The sequence below is a fragment of the Chrysemys picta genome, chromosome 1 (assembly GCF_011386835.1).
Source record: "Chrysemys picta bellii isolate R12L10 chromosome 1, ASM1138683v2, whole genome shotgun sequence".
In the NCBI taxonomy this organism is placed as follows: Eukaryota; Metazoa; Chordata; order Testudines; family Emydidae; genus Chrysemys; species Chrysemys picta.
In genome coordinates this window covers 37,524,087-37,542,151 of record NC_088791.1, presented here as the reverse complement: position 1 = coordinate 37,542,151, position 18,065 = coordinate 37,524,087, and the positions used below count along the sequence as shown (strand labels likewise).

The 18,065-nt window shown below is 46.4% G+C and overlaps 1 long non-coding RNA gene across 2 annotated transcripts in view; it reads left to right on the top strand.

Moving 5' to 3' along the window:
• The window catches only part of LOC135973177 (uncharacterized), a 54,557-nt gene that overhangs the window by 18,836 nt on the left and 17,656 nt on the right, over nucleotides 1-18,065 (top strand). The window contains exon 2 of one of the 2 annotated variants that reach the window (XR_010589882.1): nucleotides 6,774-6,867. The exons of the other annotated variant lie outside the window; for it this stretch is intronic. This is a non-coding gene — a long non-coding RNA (uncharacterized LOC135973177). The remainder of the gene's footprint in view (nucleotides 1-6,773; nucleotides 6,868-18,065) is intronic. 2 annotated transcript variants of the gene reach the window in all.

Genomic DNA, 18,065 nt, shown 5'->3' with positions numbered 1-18,065 from the left:
TTAATTTAGAAATAGAAAGAGCCAAAAAGGTGCCCAAAACAGATGAGTAACTTCCTTTGATCAATGAGATTATAACCTGCCAATAGATCAAACAGGATCCGGAGCACACATGCGCTATGGTCTGAATGAATGACTACGTGAATGAATGAGTAAATGATTACAAGACCTAGTAAGAGTAAGTGCTATAACCTAGCCTGAAACGAGACTGAAATTTCTCAGATAGCTAGTTATCACTGAGATGAAACAGCAGCTGTGCAGCAACAACCTTTCAAAAGGAGCTTTGCCAAGAACATAAAATTTTATGTTAGTTATTAATAACCAAGTCATGCGGTTGGTGGGTTTTTTTTGTTTGTTTTTTCCTCTCTCCCAGCAATGAAGTAAGAACTACAAACAAATATAAGAAAAAATATCTTAACGACAGAGAGGTAATTAAAATCATTGTATCAAATGGAATGAATTGGTGGAGATGGATTGGAAGAGGACAGCCTTGTGGTTAAAGTACTGTACAGGGATTCAGAATATTAGATCTTATTTGTTGCTCTGCTTCACACTCTCTCTCTGACTGTGGGCAAGTCATTTAACCTTGCTGGGCAAAACTTTGCCAATTTACTTCAGCTGAGAATCTGGCCCTCTGTCTCAATGCCTGATTTGCAAATTCTGAAAAGTTTATTACTGAAGCGCTCAAGGGTTCCAAGCAGGATCAGGCCCTGTTGTAATAGGCACTATCCAAACACATGGGTAGATATGGTCCCTTCCGTGAAAAGCTTGCTATTTATTTCATTTGAAACAAAACAGATGCTAGGGAAAATTCATTGAGGAAAGCCAATCAATGGTGATGACAGGACAACTTGAATGAATAGTATAGCTTCTGGTTTTGAAAAAAAATAGCACTATCTGTAACTGCTTAGGCAGGGTTTGGTTGGATTAAAATATATACATATTTTAAAGAGTTAGTTCTTGATCTTGCCAAGGGACTGAGGGAATGAATTTGGCAGAATCAAGGCCTAATTTCTGCTCCTGAAACCATTTCTGAGTTTTTGTATCCAGTCAGATCTGGAACCCGGAAGTGGAAGATAAAAGATTTGAGATCCTAACACCCACTAAATTCAGACCTAGAATGATCTAGAATGATCAGATCTAGAATGCCTGTTTGATACCCACTTCTAATGTAATAGGGGTGGCCAAACTGTGGCTCGTGAGCCACATAAAACTCTTTTATCATTAAAGTGAGGGTCATGGAGCCCCCCCACACACTCACGCCGCCATTCTCCACCTACCAGACTGGGCAGGGAGGAGCTCTGGACTTCTGCCTTGCAGCGGGGTGGTGGGGTAGAGGCTTTAGCTCTGCAGGGAGAGGTCTCAGGGTATTTGACCTGCGAGGCACACCTGCTGGGGCTTGGGGCTTCAGCAGGAACAGGGCTGAAGTCCTGAGCCCTGGCAGGCACCTCCCATGGGGCTGAAGCCCTGAGCCCTGACAGGTGTGCCTTGGCTCTCGAACTTCTGAAGATTGTCGTATGCAGCTCAGAGGGTCAGTAAGTTTGGCCACCCCTGTAATGTAAGATACCAAGTGTACAAGATGAATGATTTAATTCCAGTAGCTTTCCATCTAAGTGCACTTTCAGTTATGTCTATATGAGAAAAATGAAATCTCCAAATTAAAGAGTGAAAGCTAATTATGATGAAGTCCTAGAAGAGTTTCTGAAGAGCAGGGATATTTCCTCTAGTGTCAGCGATGAGTCTAGAAACAGTGATGTACTATCATTCCCATCCCCTCCCTCACATTCTCTCTCAATGCATGAGTCCCCAAATACATGGAGCTCCAAGCCAGGGCAGAGGGATGTATAGTGGAGGGAACTAGTCCCTCTTCCTCTTCTATGATGCCATGGGGAAATCCCCTGATTTAATCACAACAGTTGAGAGTTGATTTCTGAGCAGCGGTTGAAGCACCTAATTATAGGGGTACATGATGGAGCAATATGCACCCACCACATTTATTATAAATCTCTTAAAACCATAAAAGCTGTCCATTCAATTGTCAGACAATCTCTAGCACATTGTGTGTCTCCATCTATCTGAAATGAAAAGTTCTGAAATTTTCAGGCAATCCAGCAATTCGATTGACTGAACAAAATAAAGAGCACATATTCTTTCCATATAAGCCTGCCATTTCAAAATGATTACTTCACCGAGACCAGAGAAAAACATTTTGGTGGTAGTCAGGCAATTAGCCATTTTGATTTGCAGAAAGTTCAATACATAAGAACAAAGCTGATTTGAAATAGCCATAGTGATGCCATAGCAGGGTTGAAGTCATCATGAAATACTATAGTTAATTGAATGAAATACAGCAGCGATAGCCAACAAAACAAACAGAGTTGTAAGTGTTCTGATCCGTAAGATGGCATTTCCGGCACATCACCAGGTTCACTTTAAAAATGGAGACTTCATAGGATACTTAGTTTTAATGCAAACTGTTCCCATGTAAAATAGCAGTATTTCTAGGAGCTTCTTTCCTACTACTTAGATGATATGAACTGGTATCCTTTTACAGCAAAATATTTTTAATTTTTTTTCCCTTGCTCCCTATGTTCTGAGCATAAATGGTCTCCTAATTGTGCAATAGGTCAACCTGGTTCTAAGTCATTAGTACCTAACACGTCAAGTGACACTCCTCTGATCATAAGATTAAACCAAGTCACAGGATGTGTGCCTTAAGGATATTTGTTGAACTTTCTGGATCTGAGTGGATTAGACTGGCACCCTGCATTTCACTTTAAAGTGTACTAAGCCAAAAAGGTCAAGCGTGTTTCAAGGAAATTGTTAATTGAAGTCATCCAAATGAGACAACTATGTTCTTGAAAACTTTGTCCAGCACTAGTTTTCACTTGCAGTAATACATTGCAGGACTGACATTTCATCATTTTCACCCATCTTGTGCTGCCTATCAGTTTGTATGGCAAAGCACCAGATATTATAGGACAGATCCTTACTTGGAATAAGTCAACAAACCTTCATTGACTTCAATGGAACAATGTCAATTTGCAATCGCTGAAGATCTAGCCCTCTATGACCTCATTCTTATTTAAAAAAAAAAGTGACAGAAAAGGTATTTTTCAGCTGAGCTATAAAAAGGAGGTCTTGGCCACATGTGTCCCAAGGCACATTTTTAATAAGAGGGGAGATATTAACCCCCATGTCCTGGAGAAATGCCAGCTCCATCTGTTGACCTAGATTTCCCCTGTAGAAATCTTCTAAGCTCCTGAAACTGCGGTGTGGCATTTCTGAGCCCTCTTCAGACCTGCGCCAGCTTTGGTATGAGGTCCGTGGCAACACTCCCATTGTTGTCACTGGAGCAGGATTCAGCATTTACACAGTTGCCACATTTCATCATAGCAGTGGCTACATTTCAGTCTTGGGTGAAGTGATCCTTTGCCTTACCGAATCGCAGAGCTGTTGGGTGGCTAAGGGCTGGTCTACACTGGGGGGGAGGGGGTCGATCCAAGATACGCAACTTCAGCTACACGAATAGCGTAGCTGAAGTCAAAGTATCTTGGATCGAATTATCTGGGGTCCACACGGCGCGGGATCGACGGCCGCGGCTCTCCCGTCGACTGTGCTACCGCTGCTCGCTCTGGTGGAGTTCCAGAGTCGACAGTGAGCACGTTCGGGAATCGATATATCGCGTCTTAACGAGACACGATATATCAATCCCGGATAAATCGATTGCTACCCGCCGATACGGCGGGTAGTGAAGACGTACCCTTAGTCAATTAATTTTTAGAAAGAGCTTTGAAAATCCTTGAATGAAAGTTTCATGGTAGCCCCATTTGCATGTTGTTTAATTTGGATATTTAAATGACTAAATATTTCCCCATGATGACCACATTAGACGAAAAACTACAAAGCCAACAGAAACCATTCAACACATGCACACTTGACCATTTTGCATGCAATAGAATTGTAGCCCTTTTATTTGCAGGAACCCCAGGTAGATGGTGACTTTCATTACATACCAACACAAGGAATAAGGAGAAGTAGAAACCCACGTATGCCAGCTACCCTGCCCTTGGATCTGGGTGCACAGGATCAAGAGGGCTCTGCACTTCGGTTTAGAGGCAGTGAATGGGCTTCATCTCCCTCTGCCCCACAACACACTCGCTGGCCTTCCCACCCATACCGGCATGGCGGCTGTCATCATTTGCTGCTGGTTTTGCAAGTTACTGCTTCCCCCATCCCACCACTGGAGTGAGGGGAAAGAGAAAGGAATTGACCATCAGAGGTGTGAGTCAGTCACAGCACCTCCCACGGCTACTTCTGAGGTTGTGGATTTTGCACATCCTAGTTCAGAGCTGTGCCAAATGCCACAATCTGGCCCCAAAAGCTTTGGGTGACCAAATGAAGTGTGCGGTTCAAAAGTGGGAATTAAAAAGAATTAAAGATCTACTAGAGTCAAAAATATTCATTATAAATATATTTACACTGAACAATTTAATCATAAACATATACAGTACATGCAGAGCTTTTCATTTCTAATGTGGCCATTTTCCTGACTAATCACAGGTTTTGACTTGATACTGCTTTCTTTATTACTTTGTTTAGACAAATAATTGAAATACCTTATCCATTAAAAATGAGAAATAAAACCACTTTTAAAATTAAAATGCTACCATCAAAGGGCCAGATTATGATACTACTACACATAATGATACTAGCTTACCTCACCTCACGAGTAGTTTCATTGAAGTCAACAGGACTATTTGTGGAGTACCATAGAACTGATTGTAAATAGGGGGTATAAAAATCTGGCACAGAATTTGAAAAATGTAAGCATTCAGGAACAACTTCTTTCCCCCTTCTTTCAAAGGAGGCTCAAGATCCTGGTGCTAAAATACATGTGAAATTACTACACTTGTTCATGCCAGTTGGGCAAGTGCATACATCCAAATTCCATGTGCATATACCTTATTTCCACACACAATTATGCTAAATGTGCATGCAAATATAGAAAAATCATGTGAACGGATATTCAGGTTCAGTTTTTCAAAATGCTGTCCTGATGTTGTCTATAAAAAGTCCATGTGGCAAATCCTGTACCTGCAAACCCATTAAATTCAAAGGTACAGATATTAATTTCAGTTACACTGGTGTAATTCCTAAGTAATGCTGTTTCACCATACCAAACCATCTACTAGTAATAGGGTGACCAGATGTCCCGATTTTATAGGGACAGTCCCGATATTTGGGGCTTTTTCTTATATAGGTGCCAATTACCCCCCACTCCCGTCCCGATTTTTCACACTTGCAATCTGGTCACCCTAACTAGTAATCAGAAGTGCCCATTGATTTCAGTGAGGAATTCAATATCCCAAACAATGACAAAATTATGGTCAACTGAAGCCGATGGAGTTTCTTCAGATTTACACTTGTAAAAAGTAAAATAAGAATATTGTTCCCAAATGGCCTTCTGCTGGCATAGCAAAGGGCAGAATTGAGCCCAGATACTTTTATACAACATTCAGAAGCTCTAATTTTGTTGGTGTCGGGTTACCACTAAACTGAGTGGGTCTGCATAGGAGTAAGTGAAGGAAAAGTTTGGCCCAATAACTTTAGCTGTCTACACCAGCTCTTTCATAAGACTCAGCCATTCGTGTAAAATTAGCCACTACAGTGAACACATATGACCCCTGGAATGTAGTAGAAACATGCTGACATTGGCAAAGTGTCAATTAACTTCTTCACTACTGCCAAATGTAAAGTGCTGTGCTGCTGAATACATCTAGTGTTTCACAAATTTGCCCACTGGTTCGAAGCCCTAATGCAGGCAGGATTTGATGAAAATAAGACTTTGTTGGACTTGTTTCTTCAGCAAAAATGCTTTGATTAATTGAACCAAGTTTATTCCTCCAATAGGGTAAAATTTACCATTATGCAGAAGGACAACACAAGGCCTATTCACCAGTTAAGTTATTGATATAAAATTATTAAGTGGGATTTAAATGTTGCATTGCCCCTTGAGCAGGCTCCCTGCATGTGTGTAAAATTCACTGCTGTGCAAGGCGGAGGACGGAAAGAGGTACAAAACGGTATAGAGAATTTAGCCAAAAATTCAAAAGTCAAGCTTGTAAAGAAAGCACTCAGTTATAGCATTTGGTTCTTAAATTCAAGAAAGTTTAAATTCAAGAAATTAAAAGAGGGCACCTACATTTTGACAGGGCTGTAAGTTATAATAATCTATACTAAAGAATGAGGAGTGTTTGTGGCACCTTAGAGACTAACAAATTTATTTGGTCATAAGATTTCGTGGGCTACAGCCCACTTCATCAGATGCATTACTAAAGAGTAATTTTTAAACAGAATATACATAGATTTCATAATGTGTTTGGAGAGCTACGGTATGTAACAACTTCACACCAGGATAAAGTGCCAATGTTTAGAATTGCCATGCTATCAGTAAGTTCAGTCCTGTATGGGCAGTAACAGCCAGTGCTCTTTTACTAACACTATTTCAAATTGCCATCTTAACTTCTCTCCTATCAAATGTTTTTGAAGTAAGTGGCAGTTACTACAATCTACCTACTTGCCATCTGCATGGACCGTACCTGCACTTAAAATTGTTGTGTGGACATCAGGAATCTGGTCTTTACCCTCCTAGTGTGACTCTTTTTGCATAAGATTCATTTTTTCATTTTGTATTCTTCATATGTGTAATGGTACTGGGACACCTGCATTCTAGCTTTTCTCAGCAATTCAGCTTGAGATATCTTTGTTTTTAGGTCCCCTTTCATCTGCCCCAGCTCAAAGAGAGGAGCTTTTCCTAGTGTCACCTGCTGGAAGGAAGATATGGAAACGTGTTTGGCTGCTGGGCAGGTAACAGGCTCTTTCACATATGGTATCTTCATGATTAGGGCCCTAACAAATTCACAGCCATGAAAAACACATCATGGACTGTGAAATCTAGTCTCCCCCCATGAAATCTGGTCTTTTGTGTGCTTTTATCCTATACTATACAGATTCCACAGGGGAGACCAGCATTTCTCAAACTGGGGGTTCTAACCCAAAAGGGAATTTCAGGGGGGTTACAAGGTTATTTTGGGGGGGGTCGCAGTATGCCACCCTTTCTTCTGCGCTGCTTTCAGAGCTGGGCAGAAGGAAAGGGGCAGCTGTTGGCCAGGCACCCAGCTCTGAAGGCAGGACCACGCCAGCAGCAGTGCAAAAGTAAGGGTGGCAATACCATACATGCCACCTTTACTTCTGCAATGCTGCCTTCAGAGCTGGGTGGCCAGAGAGTGGTGGCTGCTGACTGCGGGCCCAACTCTTCAGGCAGCAGCGCAGAATAAGGGTGGCAATACCATATTATGCCATTCTTATTTCTGTGCTGCTGCTGGCGGCAGTGCTGCCTTCAGAGCTGGGATCCCGGCCAGCAGCCGCCGCTTTCCAGCTGCCCAGCTCTGAAGGCAAAGCTGCCGCCAGCAGCATCAGCACAGAAGGGTAGCAGTACCGCAATCCCCACCCTATAATAACCTTGCGATCCCCCCCCCAAAAAGAACGGTTACTTACCTTCTGTAACTGTTGTTCTTCGAGATGTGTTGTTCACGTCCATTACACATTAGGTGTGCGCGCGCTGCGTGCACGGACGTCGGAAACTTTTTCCCTTAGCGGCTCCCGTCGGGCCGGCAGGGCCCCCTCCTTCCCGCCAGAGCGGCACCCCGCTCCAGGGTATATATATCCCTGCCGACCCGACCCCTCCGGTTCCTTCTTGCCGGAGACTCCGACAGAGGGGAAGGAGGGTGGGAAGTGTAATGGACGTGAACAACACATGTCGAAGAACAACAGTTACAGAAGGTAAGTAACCGTTCTTTCTTCTTTGAGTGATTGTTCACGTCCATTACACATTAGGTGATTCCCAAGCTTACCATTGGAGGTGGGTAGGAGTCAAGGTACAACTGACTGTAGCACAGCCCGACCGACCATTGCGTCCTCTCTGGTCTGATGATGGATCGCGTAGTGGGCTGTGAACGTATGTATGGACGACCAGGTGGCTGCCTTGCAGATCTCCTGGATAGGGACCTGTGCCAAGAAGGCCGTAGAGGACGCTTGGGCTCTAGTCGAGTGGGCCCGGATCTCCGGGGCCGGAACATTGGCGAGCTCATAACAGGTGCGTATACAATGCACAATCCATGCCGACAAGCGCTGTGTCGAGATAGGCAAGCCTTTCATACGTTCCGCAATCGCAATGAACAGCTGGGGTGTTCTGCGGAACGACCTGGTCCGTTCCAGGTAAAATGCCAACGCCCTTCGGACATCCAGGGTATGTAGGCTGCGTTGGTGAGGGTCCGTATGGGGTTTAGGGAAAAACACCGGTAGGCAAATGTCCTGCCCCATGTGAAACTGTGATACCACCTTTGGGAGGAATTTGGGGTGCGGCCTCAGTTGCACCTTATCTTTATGGAACACTGTATAGGGTGGTTCCGAAGAGAGGGCCCTCAATTCTGATACCCTTCTGGCCGACGTGATGGCCACGAGAAACGCCACCTTCCACAAGAGGTGCGTGAGGGAGCAAGTGGCTAGGGGCTCAAAGGGAGGACTCATGAGTCTTGTTAGGACTAGGTTCAGACTCCACGCCGGGACAGGCGGGCGCGAGTAGGGGAACACCCTTTCCAGCCCCTTGAGGAATCGGGCCACTGTGGGGTTGGAGAACACTGACACTCCCAACTCTCCCGGATGGAAAGCCGAAATAGCGGCTAAGTGAACTCTAATTGAGGCGGGCGCAAGCCCTTGATTCTTGAGGTGCAGTAGGTAGTCCAAGATAGACGGAACTGAGGCTTGTAAAGGCTGTATGCGTTGAGGCTCACACCAGTGGGAGAACCTTTTCCATTTTGCCAGGTAGGTCGCTCTTGTTGAGGGCTTCCTACTATTAAGGAGGATTTGCTGAACTTGGCGAGAGCACCTGTGTTCTGCATCATTCAGCCAGAGAGATACCATGCCGTGAGATGTAGCGAAGACAGGTTCAGGTGGAGTAGGCGACCTTCGTCTTGTGTGACTAGGTCGCGATGGAGGGGGAGGGTGATTGGATCGGCTATGGACAGCTCCAGCAGGGACGTGAACCAATGCTGGCGTGGCCAGGCCGGGGCGATGAGTATGATCGTCGCCCTGTCCCTGCGGGTCTTGAGGAGAACCTTGTGTATGAGTGGGAACGGAGGGAAGGCGTATCTCAGGCTCCCTCCCCATGGGATCATGAAGGCATCTGCTAATGATCCCTGGCTGAGGTTCTGGAACGAGCAGAACTGAGGGCATTGGCTGTTGTCCCTGGTGGTGAATAGATCCACCCGGGGAAAGCCCCACCTCCGGAAGATCGAATGCAGGACGTCTCGCTTCAACGTCCATTCGTGCATTCGGTAGGAGTGGCTGAGGCGGTCTGCTAAGCTGTTTTGAATTCCCGGAAGATACGTCGCGATGAGGTGTATCGCATGGGCTATACAGAAGTTCCATAATTGGAGTGCTTCGTGACAGAGGGGAGAAGACCGGGACCCGCCCTGCTTGTTTATATAGAACATGGCGGTAGTGTTGTCCGTCAGGACTGCCACGCTGTGACCCTTTATGGTGGCACGGAAGGTCTGACAGGCGAGGCGAACCGCTCTTAGCTCCTTCAGATTGATGTGAAGCAGCTTGTCTTCTCTGGACCACAACCCTTGGGTCCGCAGTTCCCCCAGGTGCGCCCCCCAGCCCAGGTCCGATGCATCTGTTACCAACGTCAGAGTGGGCTGTGGGGCAGCGAAGGGGATCCCTTCGCATACCTGTTGGCGATCGAGCCACCAGCGTAGCGAGCTGAGCACCTGGTTTGGGATCGTGACTACTTGATCCAATGGGTCTCTGTTGGGGCGATGCGTGTGGGCGAACCACAACTGTAAAGGTCGGAGCCTCAGGCGGGCATGCCTGACCACGTGTGTGCAAGCTGCCATATGTCCAAGAAGCTGCATGCAACACCTTGCCGTTGTCGTGGGGAACTTTTGGACCGAACTTACGGCTTTGTGAATTGACATGAACCGTGCCTCTGGTAGGCTTGCTTGCGCGGTTACCGAGTCCAGGGTTGCACCTATGAAGTCCAGCCTCTGTGTGGGGACTAACGTGGACTTGGGCACATTGACCCGGAGGCCGAGCCTGTCGAACGTCTGCAAGGCCAGCTTCACGTGAGATTGGACCTCGGCCTTCGAACTGCCCACGAGTATCCAATCGTCCAGGTACGGGAACACACGCATCCTTCTCTTTCGAAGGAAGGCTGCCACCACGGACATGCATTTCATGAACACTCGTGGTGCTGACGCCAGGCCGAAGGGCAGGACCGTAAATTGGAAGTGGCGCTGGTCGACCATGAAGCGCAGGAATCGCCTGTGGGCTGGATTGATTGCAATGTGAAAATAGGCATCTTTCATATCGAGGGCAGCATACCAATCCCCCGGATCCAGGGATGGGATAATAGTTCCCAGGGAGACCATACGGAAGAGAACTTTGATCAGAAACTTGTTTAGCTCGCGCAGGTCCAATATAGGATGGAGGCCTCCTTTTGCCTTGGGGATCAGGAAGTATCTGGAGTAGAATCCTTTTCCACTCAGGTCTGTTGGGACCTCTTCCACTGCTCCAGCAGCGAGAAGGGTCTGCACCTCCTGCGTGAGAAGTTGCTCGTGAGAAGGGTCCCTGAAGAGGGACGGGGAAGGGGGATGGCAGGGAGGGGGCGAGGAAAAATGAAGGGTATAGCCCGCCTTCACTGTGCGCAGGACCCATCGGTCCGATGTTATGCGCGACCATGCCCGGTAGAAATGGGACAGGCGGTCTTTGAAAAACAGAGGAGGATCCGGTATGGGATATGGTACACTGTCCTCGGGCGTAGCTTCAAAAGCCTGGTTAGTTCCCTGGCTGCGGCTTGCCCTGGCCGTGACTCTGGCCCTGGTTAGGCGTATTGTTACGTCTCCGCCTGTTATCCCTGCCTCGACGGCGATACGGCTCGTGTCGGGGGCGAGGGTGATATTGCCTTTGCGGCGGCTGGGGTTTAAGGGCTTACGCTGCGTTACTGGAGTGTGCATACCCAACGACTTAAGGGTCGCTCGTGAGTCTTTAAGGCTATGTAGCCTGGCGTCCGTCTGGTCGGAAAACAAGCCCGAACCTTAAAACGGGAGGTCCTGCAGCGTGGTCTGTACCTCTGGCGGGAGACCTGAAGCTTGTAACCACGCCGAACGCCTCATCACGACTCCCGACGCAATTGTTCTAGCCGCCGCGTCGGCTGAGTCTAGTGCGGCCTGCAATGAGGTCTTGGCTACTGCCATTCCCTCATCCACCAGGGCCGTGAACTCCTGATGCGTGTCAGGGGGGAGGGAGGCCTTAAACTTGGCAACTGATGCCCACAAGTTAAAATTGTGCCTGTTTAGAATCGCCTGCTGATTGGCGATCCGCAGTTGAAGGCCCCCAGATTAATAGACTTTCCTCCCGAATAAGTCCAATCTCTTAGCTTCCTTGCCCTTGGGGGCAGGAGCTTGCTGGCCATGCCGCTCTTTTTCGTTGACCGCCGAGACCACCAGCGAACAGAGGGACGGGTGCAGAAAGAGGAAGTCAAACCCTCTAGATGGGGTGAAGTATTTCCTCTCTACGCCTTTTGCCGTTGGCGCACTAGAGGCCGGTGTTTGCCACACCGTCTTATAGTTGGACTGTACTGTCCGTATAATCGGGAGAGCGACTCTGGAGGGGCCCTCTGGGCTCAGGATATCGACCATGGGGTCGTCCTGCTCTACAGTCTCCTCTGCTTGCAAGCCCAGATTGAGGGCTACCCGGCGAAGCAGGTCTTGGTGTGCCCGATGGTCGATCGGGGGAGGGCCGGACACCAGTGTGCCCGCTACCGCCTCGTCTGGCGAGGAGGAAGAGGTCGGGGCCTTCTGCCCATCCTCATTGTCCAGCAATCCGGCATCAGCCAGTTGTTCCTCTGTGGCCTGACCCGCAGTGTGGGATTGGGACGGCACCGTACTCGGTGCCGAGTCCACTCCTTCCCGCTCCGGCGGTCTAGAGACCGTTGCCTCCCTATACGATGGCGGGCGGTGCCGCGGGGAGCGGGATCGGTGCCCGGATGGCCTGGACCTCGAGGCCCTCGATGGGGGTCCATGCTGGTGGTAGGCCCACGGTGTCCAGAATGTCCATTGGCTCGGTTGGCCCCATTGGGACTGACCGTAGTCTCTGCTGCCCCGTGACCTATGGGCATACCCGCCGTATCGGTCTGAGTCAGTCCCCGAGACCACGGACGGTGACCTGGAAGGCCACGGTGGAGCCGTAGGATGGTGCCGGTCTGGTTTTGGGGAGTAGCGCCTCCGCGACCAGGACCTGGAATAGCGCCTCGCCGACCTGGACCTGGAACGGTACCGGTGGTCGCGGGACCGGGAACGGCTACGACTGGTCGGCCTTGGGTGACGAACCGCCGACGCTTCGCGGTGCCGACTCGTGCTTGGTTGCTGAGTCGGTGCCGACCGCTTGATGAAGCCCGACTGCTGCGGTGCTTCCTGCGCCGAGGGCAACCGGGAGTCCACCGAGGCGGAGCTCGACCGGGACCGGTTCCTGGAGCGGTGCCGAGACGGCGACCGTGATGGGCGCAACATCGCCGGCTTGCCTCTACGCGGCAGCATCGGCGGAGCGCCCTCAGCACGTGCCGGGGCCTCGACGGACAACGCGATGAGGTCCTTAGCTGCCTCAAACGTGTCCGGAGTGGAGGGCTGTTCCACGAGCTCCTCTAGCCCTTCATCCTCACTCGACGCGCCCATCCCGGGGCTCGACGGGCCTTTCGGCGCCGGAGCCACTACCGGGGTCCATGTTGGGGCCGTATCGGCCTTAGGGGCACTCGAGGTCTTTATCGGTGCCGGCCTCTTGTGCGGGGAGCGTCCTCGGGCCTTAGACTGGCCCTTCGCTTTCGCCGGCGAAGACGATCGGCGTCGTGTATTTCCCCGCTGGGTCGGTGCTGCGGGCTTCGGGTGACCCGCCGGTGCCGGTTCCCGCACCGATGCCGGGGCGCTCCGCATGGAGGCAGACGGTGCCGTCGAAGTGGAGGGCTGTAACGCCGTCTCCATGAGCAGCTGCTTAAGGCGAAAGTCCCTCTCTTTTTTAGTTCTGGGCTTAAAGGCCTTGCAGATCTTGCAGCGCTCTTTCTAATGAGCTTCCCCCAGGCAACGGAGGCACGAGGCGTGGGGGTCGCTCAATGGCATAGGCCTACGGCACGTGGCACAAGCCTTGAAGCCTTGGGCGTGTGGCATACCCCGCCGCCCAGGGCCGGTGCCGGGGCTGAACAAACAACCACGGCAGGAACTTTAAGTACTCTAATGAGCTGTTAACTACTGGCTCAACACTACTATAACTAACTGATAACTGCTAAGTAACACTAATGACTATTGCTAAGGGACACTCTCAGATGAGAGACAGAGTTGTTCCAACGGCGCCACGGACAGTAAGAAGGAACTGGAGGGGTCGGGTCGGCAGGGATATATATACCCTGGAGCGGGGCGCCGCTCTGGCGGGAAGGAGGGGGCCCTGCCGGCCCGACGGGAGCCGCTAAGGGAAAAAGTTTCCGACGTCCGTGCACGCGGCGCGTGCACACCTAATGTGTAATGGACGTGAACAATCACTCGAAGAAGAACTCCTTTTCAGGTCAGGACCCCTAAAATTACAACACCGTGAAGTTTCAGACTTAAATAACTGAAATCATGAAATTTATGATTTTTAAAATCCTATGACTGTGAAATTCACCAAAATGGATTGTGAATTTGGTAGGGCCCTATCATAACCCAATCCCCACTTATGACATCTTAGTGATACCTTTGACTGTAGATGCTAATGTTTTCTTTGGGGTGTGTGTGGAGGGGTGTATTCCAATTTCTTCTATGTAGTATTTGCTAAGAAAAATGCATGTGATCTGCCTCAACTTGCTTTTACTTTATTTTCAGAAGTTCACTGGGATTTTGAACTGTTGTTGAAATTTTAATAGAGTTCTACCTTTTAAAAAAGCTTTTGTTTTTGTTGAAAAAAATGTTAGTAGAATATTGGCTGGCACGATTTAAACATTAACGTTCTTCCTATGTTCCAAGGTGGGACAAAAGTGAGGGTTGCTCTTAGATAATTATTGATACTGGATTTGTCACTAGAATGGTGTGTCTGTACCATAAATGTGGATGGATGTTTCATACTAGCTGAAGAGAGAAAACACCCTTTCTAAAAGTTGTCTGACAGCTTAGATTTAAGGGTCATTCAGAAAATGCCAAAAGAGTAGCTTTAATGGCTCTTGTCTGCTCTCCTTGGGGAGCACCCAAAGCAGTCTGAACAGAGTGGGTCAGACTAACAGAAGCAAACTGAGAGTCACACAGGAGGATCTGGTTAGGAGAATGTGAGTTGGAGCTCTTCTGTTCCTGTAATTTAAGAGGGAAACCTATCCAAATTAGCTTATAGGGAAGTGTAGGCTGGTGGTTGTTTTCAAATCATTTTCCTCTAAAGCTTTGTTCCAGCTAACTAAAAATATTTAGTTCTAAGAAGGCTGATGGTCACTACATCACAGGTTACAAAAGGAAGGAAATACAGGTACCCAAAAGTTGTCATAGCCATAGGGTGAGACGTGATAGGTATTTGTGAAGTAGTCTGTCTAGGTCTAGGTCTAGAGGCTTGTCTACATGGGGAAGTTGACTAGCATAGGTAAAGCAAAATAATTATCTCATGATAACTATGTTGGTATATCTTAACTGTGTGGACGCTATTCCAGAAGACAAGGGACTTTATAGGAATATAATTACTTAAGAAGAGTAATTATATTCCTATAGTTATGCCAGTCTGTTACCCCCTATAAACAAGCCCTTAGAGTGGAAGAACTGCGGGATTCCACCCTAAGGGACTATGGGCAGGATGCCCAACACCTGATGGGGTGCACTCAAAGAGACTAGGTAGGGGGCAGAGATGCAGCTAGCCCCATAACTGTAACACAAGGGTTATTTAGTTTTCCAGGGTTTCAGTCATTATCTTCTTAAAAGAGTTTACAGTTCAACAAAGCACCTTATTAGATTGTCATCATGAGACAGCTCTCTTCTAGGCTGGCGTTCTTTCAAAAATTATGCGTATCTGCATGTGATACTCACTGAACTACTGTACACTCAAACATTCCTGGTTTAAACTGCTTTCAGGCCTTCTGCCACTAGCTTCTGCAGGCCTGACCTGAGCAGGCCTCACTTTGCATCACATGTTGCTCACTGCCATTGTCTGAGTAATTTTTTTTTCTCCAGAGTAGAAGTTGGAATGAATTCAAGTCTCATGTGATTATGTCCTGTTCATTCTATGCTTCATTTACTTTAACATAGACACACTGTACTTGCCACAAATATTTTGTAAATACCATCAGGAACATAATTTAGTTTTGGTCAAACGATGGCTGAAGATTTTTTATATGTTGATGTTACTTTCAAATTATCTAATTTCAGCTAGGCACAAGACTCTATATAATTTCTCAAGAACACAATAAGCCTCATTAAAAAAAATACTACATACAACAAATGAAGGTTACATAGTGTTAAAGAATCAGAACATCATCATTATTGTAAGTAGTAGTTCAGCATATGCAATTAACTTCAAATCACTAGGCAGAAGTAAATCCTCCCACTTTCTTAATGAAAGTATGTGTCAAATGATCAAACACAAGTACATCATGCTACTAGGTCTGCATCTCATTAACTCCCACTTAGTCAGGAAAAAATTCTCCTATTGCCTGTAGTTTTTCCATGACACATTTTCCTCATTTCAATCAAAATAAGCATATTTATCTCGTTCCAACATTTGCAAAAGAGAAGGTCAACAAAAATGATTAAGAGTAAGTATGGAACAGCTTCTATATGAGGAAAGATTAAAAAGATTGGACTTTTTCAGCTTGGAAGAGAGATGCAACCCCATATTCTGGGTGTCCCTAGCTTCTGACTGCAGAAGCTGGGGGTGGACAACAAAGGACGGATTACTCGATGATTGTTCTGTTCTGTTCATTCCCTCTGAAGCATCTGGCATTGGCCACAGCTGGAAGACAGGTTACTGGGCTAGATGAACCATTGGTCTGACACTGTATCGCCAGTCTTACGTTCTTATCCAAGTTGTAAGGCATTTGAGAAATAAGTCTTGTTGAGCAGTTCTACCTGTTCACAAGGGTGGTGGAATCAAATGCTTAGTTAGTAATCAATTAAAATTCTATGCCCAGAGAGGCACTGGAAGAGTCCACTATCATATAAATAAAGGAGGAAGAAAATTGAAAATTACTAGGACACAAAAAATATCTCGAGGTATAAATAAGCTCAGATGCTTATAACTATGATAGTTTTTGCTCACATGCACAAAGTTAACTGATTGCCAAATCTGTGGTCAAGAAAGAATTTTCCCTCAGGACATGTTGGCAGACAGTCACATTTTTTTGCCTTCCTCAAGTGCACTGAATCAGAGACCATCCGTTCAGATCAGGTGCCCACATAGCTTGTGATTTCAGGGCAGGTTTGGCATTATTGGATATTACTTCTTCCTGCTGCTTTCTTCTGAGCTTGTAAACCTTTATGACCAGGGATAGTCTCAAACATGGTTCAATTAAAAAAACATTTTTTAGACTTTTTTTTTTAATTTGCCACTCTTAAAAAAGGGCACACTGCTTCCTGTTATAACATAGGCAAAGTATGAGGAAGTTAAATAAATGTCTCTGGTTCATAAATTTAATTAAGTCACAGTTATGCCAATTTTTCAGACTAATTGGGAATGATGAGATGTTGGCAGGCCATTAAACATTCCATCTCCAGATTTGTAACCCTTTACAGTCCAAAGGCATTGTGATAAATAATCACTTTTGCTTCAATTTACACTTTTCATTTCAGCAAGAGATAAAATAAAAAATGCAGATTTACTTAAGTTACAAGATTAAACACACACACACACACACAGATGACAAAAAAATATGAAGAAAAAAATAATGTTTTGTTATTTTTAGTTTACAATTGCAGGAATAAGACAGAAAATATTGCAAGCAGAGAAATGTTTCTGAAGTGTTTTCTCCTTCTACTTTTCTTAGCTCAAATCTGGTTTAATTATAATAGCTATCAGCAACCATCCAGTTGATAAACTTCTGAATAGCAGCCACGTCTCTCTTTTCTACATGTCACAGTAAAAACAGTTTTGTGAATGTTGTATAAAAGTATTTTTATTGTGAATATAGCAGCCAAATTAACACCTGAGCCCTAAACAGTTTTGAAGGAGATATTATAGCTTATCACATGAGCATTCTGAAAAGTTAAAAAAAAGTGTGCAGTTAACATAATGTCTATTGACAAGACAGATGCATCTGGTCAAAAAGCCATTGTTAAATATGTGCTGCGATATGTATTAACCCACTGAATGGGTAGCTATCAAAAATTAGGGCTAGAATGTAGCATTTTCAAAATTAGGGCTAGAATGAGTTTAAGGAACTCCCATGAAAGCGTCATTGAAGCTGGGCACAAAGTTTTTTGTCCTGTCTAAATGCAAGCAAAATGTTCAGTGTATCTTTTCCATAATGCATTTTCATGTTTTGAGATTGATTGGTTGGATTTGTCTACATGGCTGATTCTTATGACGTTTCTTCTGGATCCCTGATTGGTTGAGCCTAACAAGTGTTCAGAAGTGATCCTGTAAACATCCACAAAGCTACCTCACTATCCTCCTTAAAATGCTCCTTTTCTGCGATGCCTACAAAAATATTGACAAGAATAAGGCCTCTGGTGTACTGAGACCCCTGCTTATCATGCTGACCATTATCATCTCATTGTTTTCTTGTACTCCCTTGTCTGTATTTATCTGTTTTCTTTTATCTAACACTAAGATTGTAAGCTCTTTGGGGAAGGGACCATCTTCTTGTTCTGTGTTTGTACTGCACCTAGCACACTGGGGTTCTGCTTCATGACTGGGGCTACTAGGCACTATGGTAATACACATGAAAAACTAAAAAGCCACTTTAACTTTTTTCCCCCAGGTCTTTGTGGAAGCAGGTAGGGAGATATACTCCT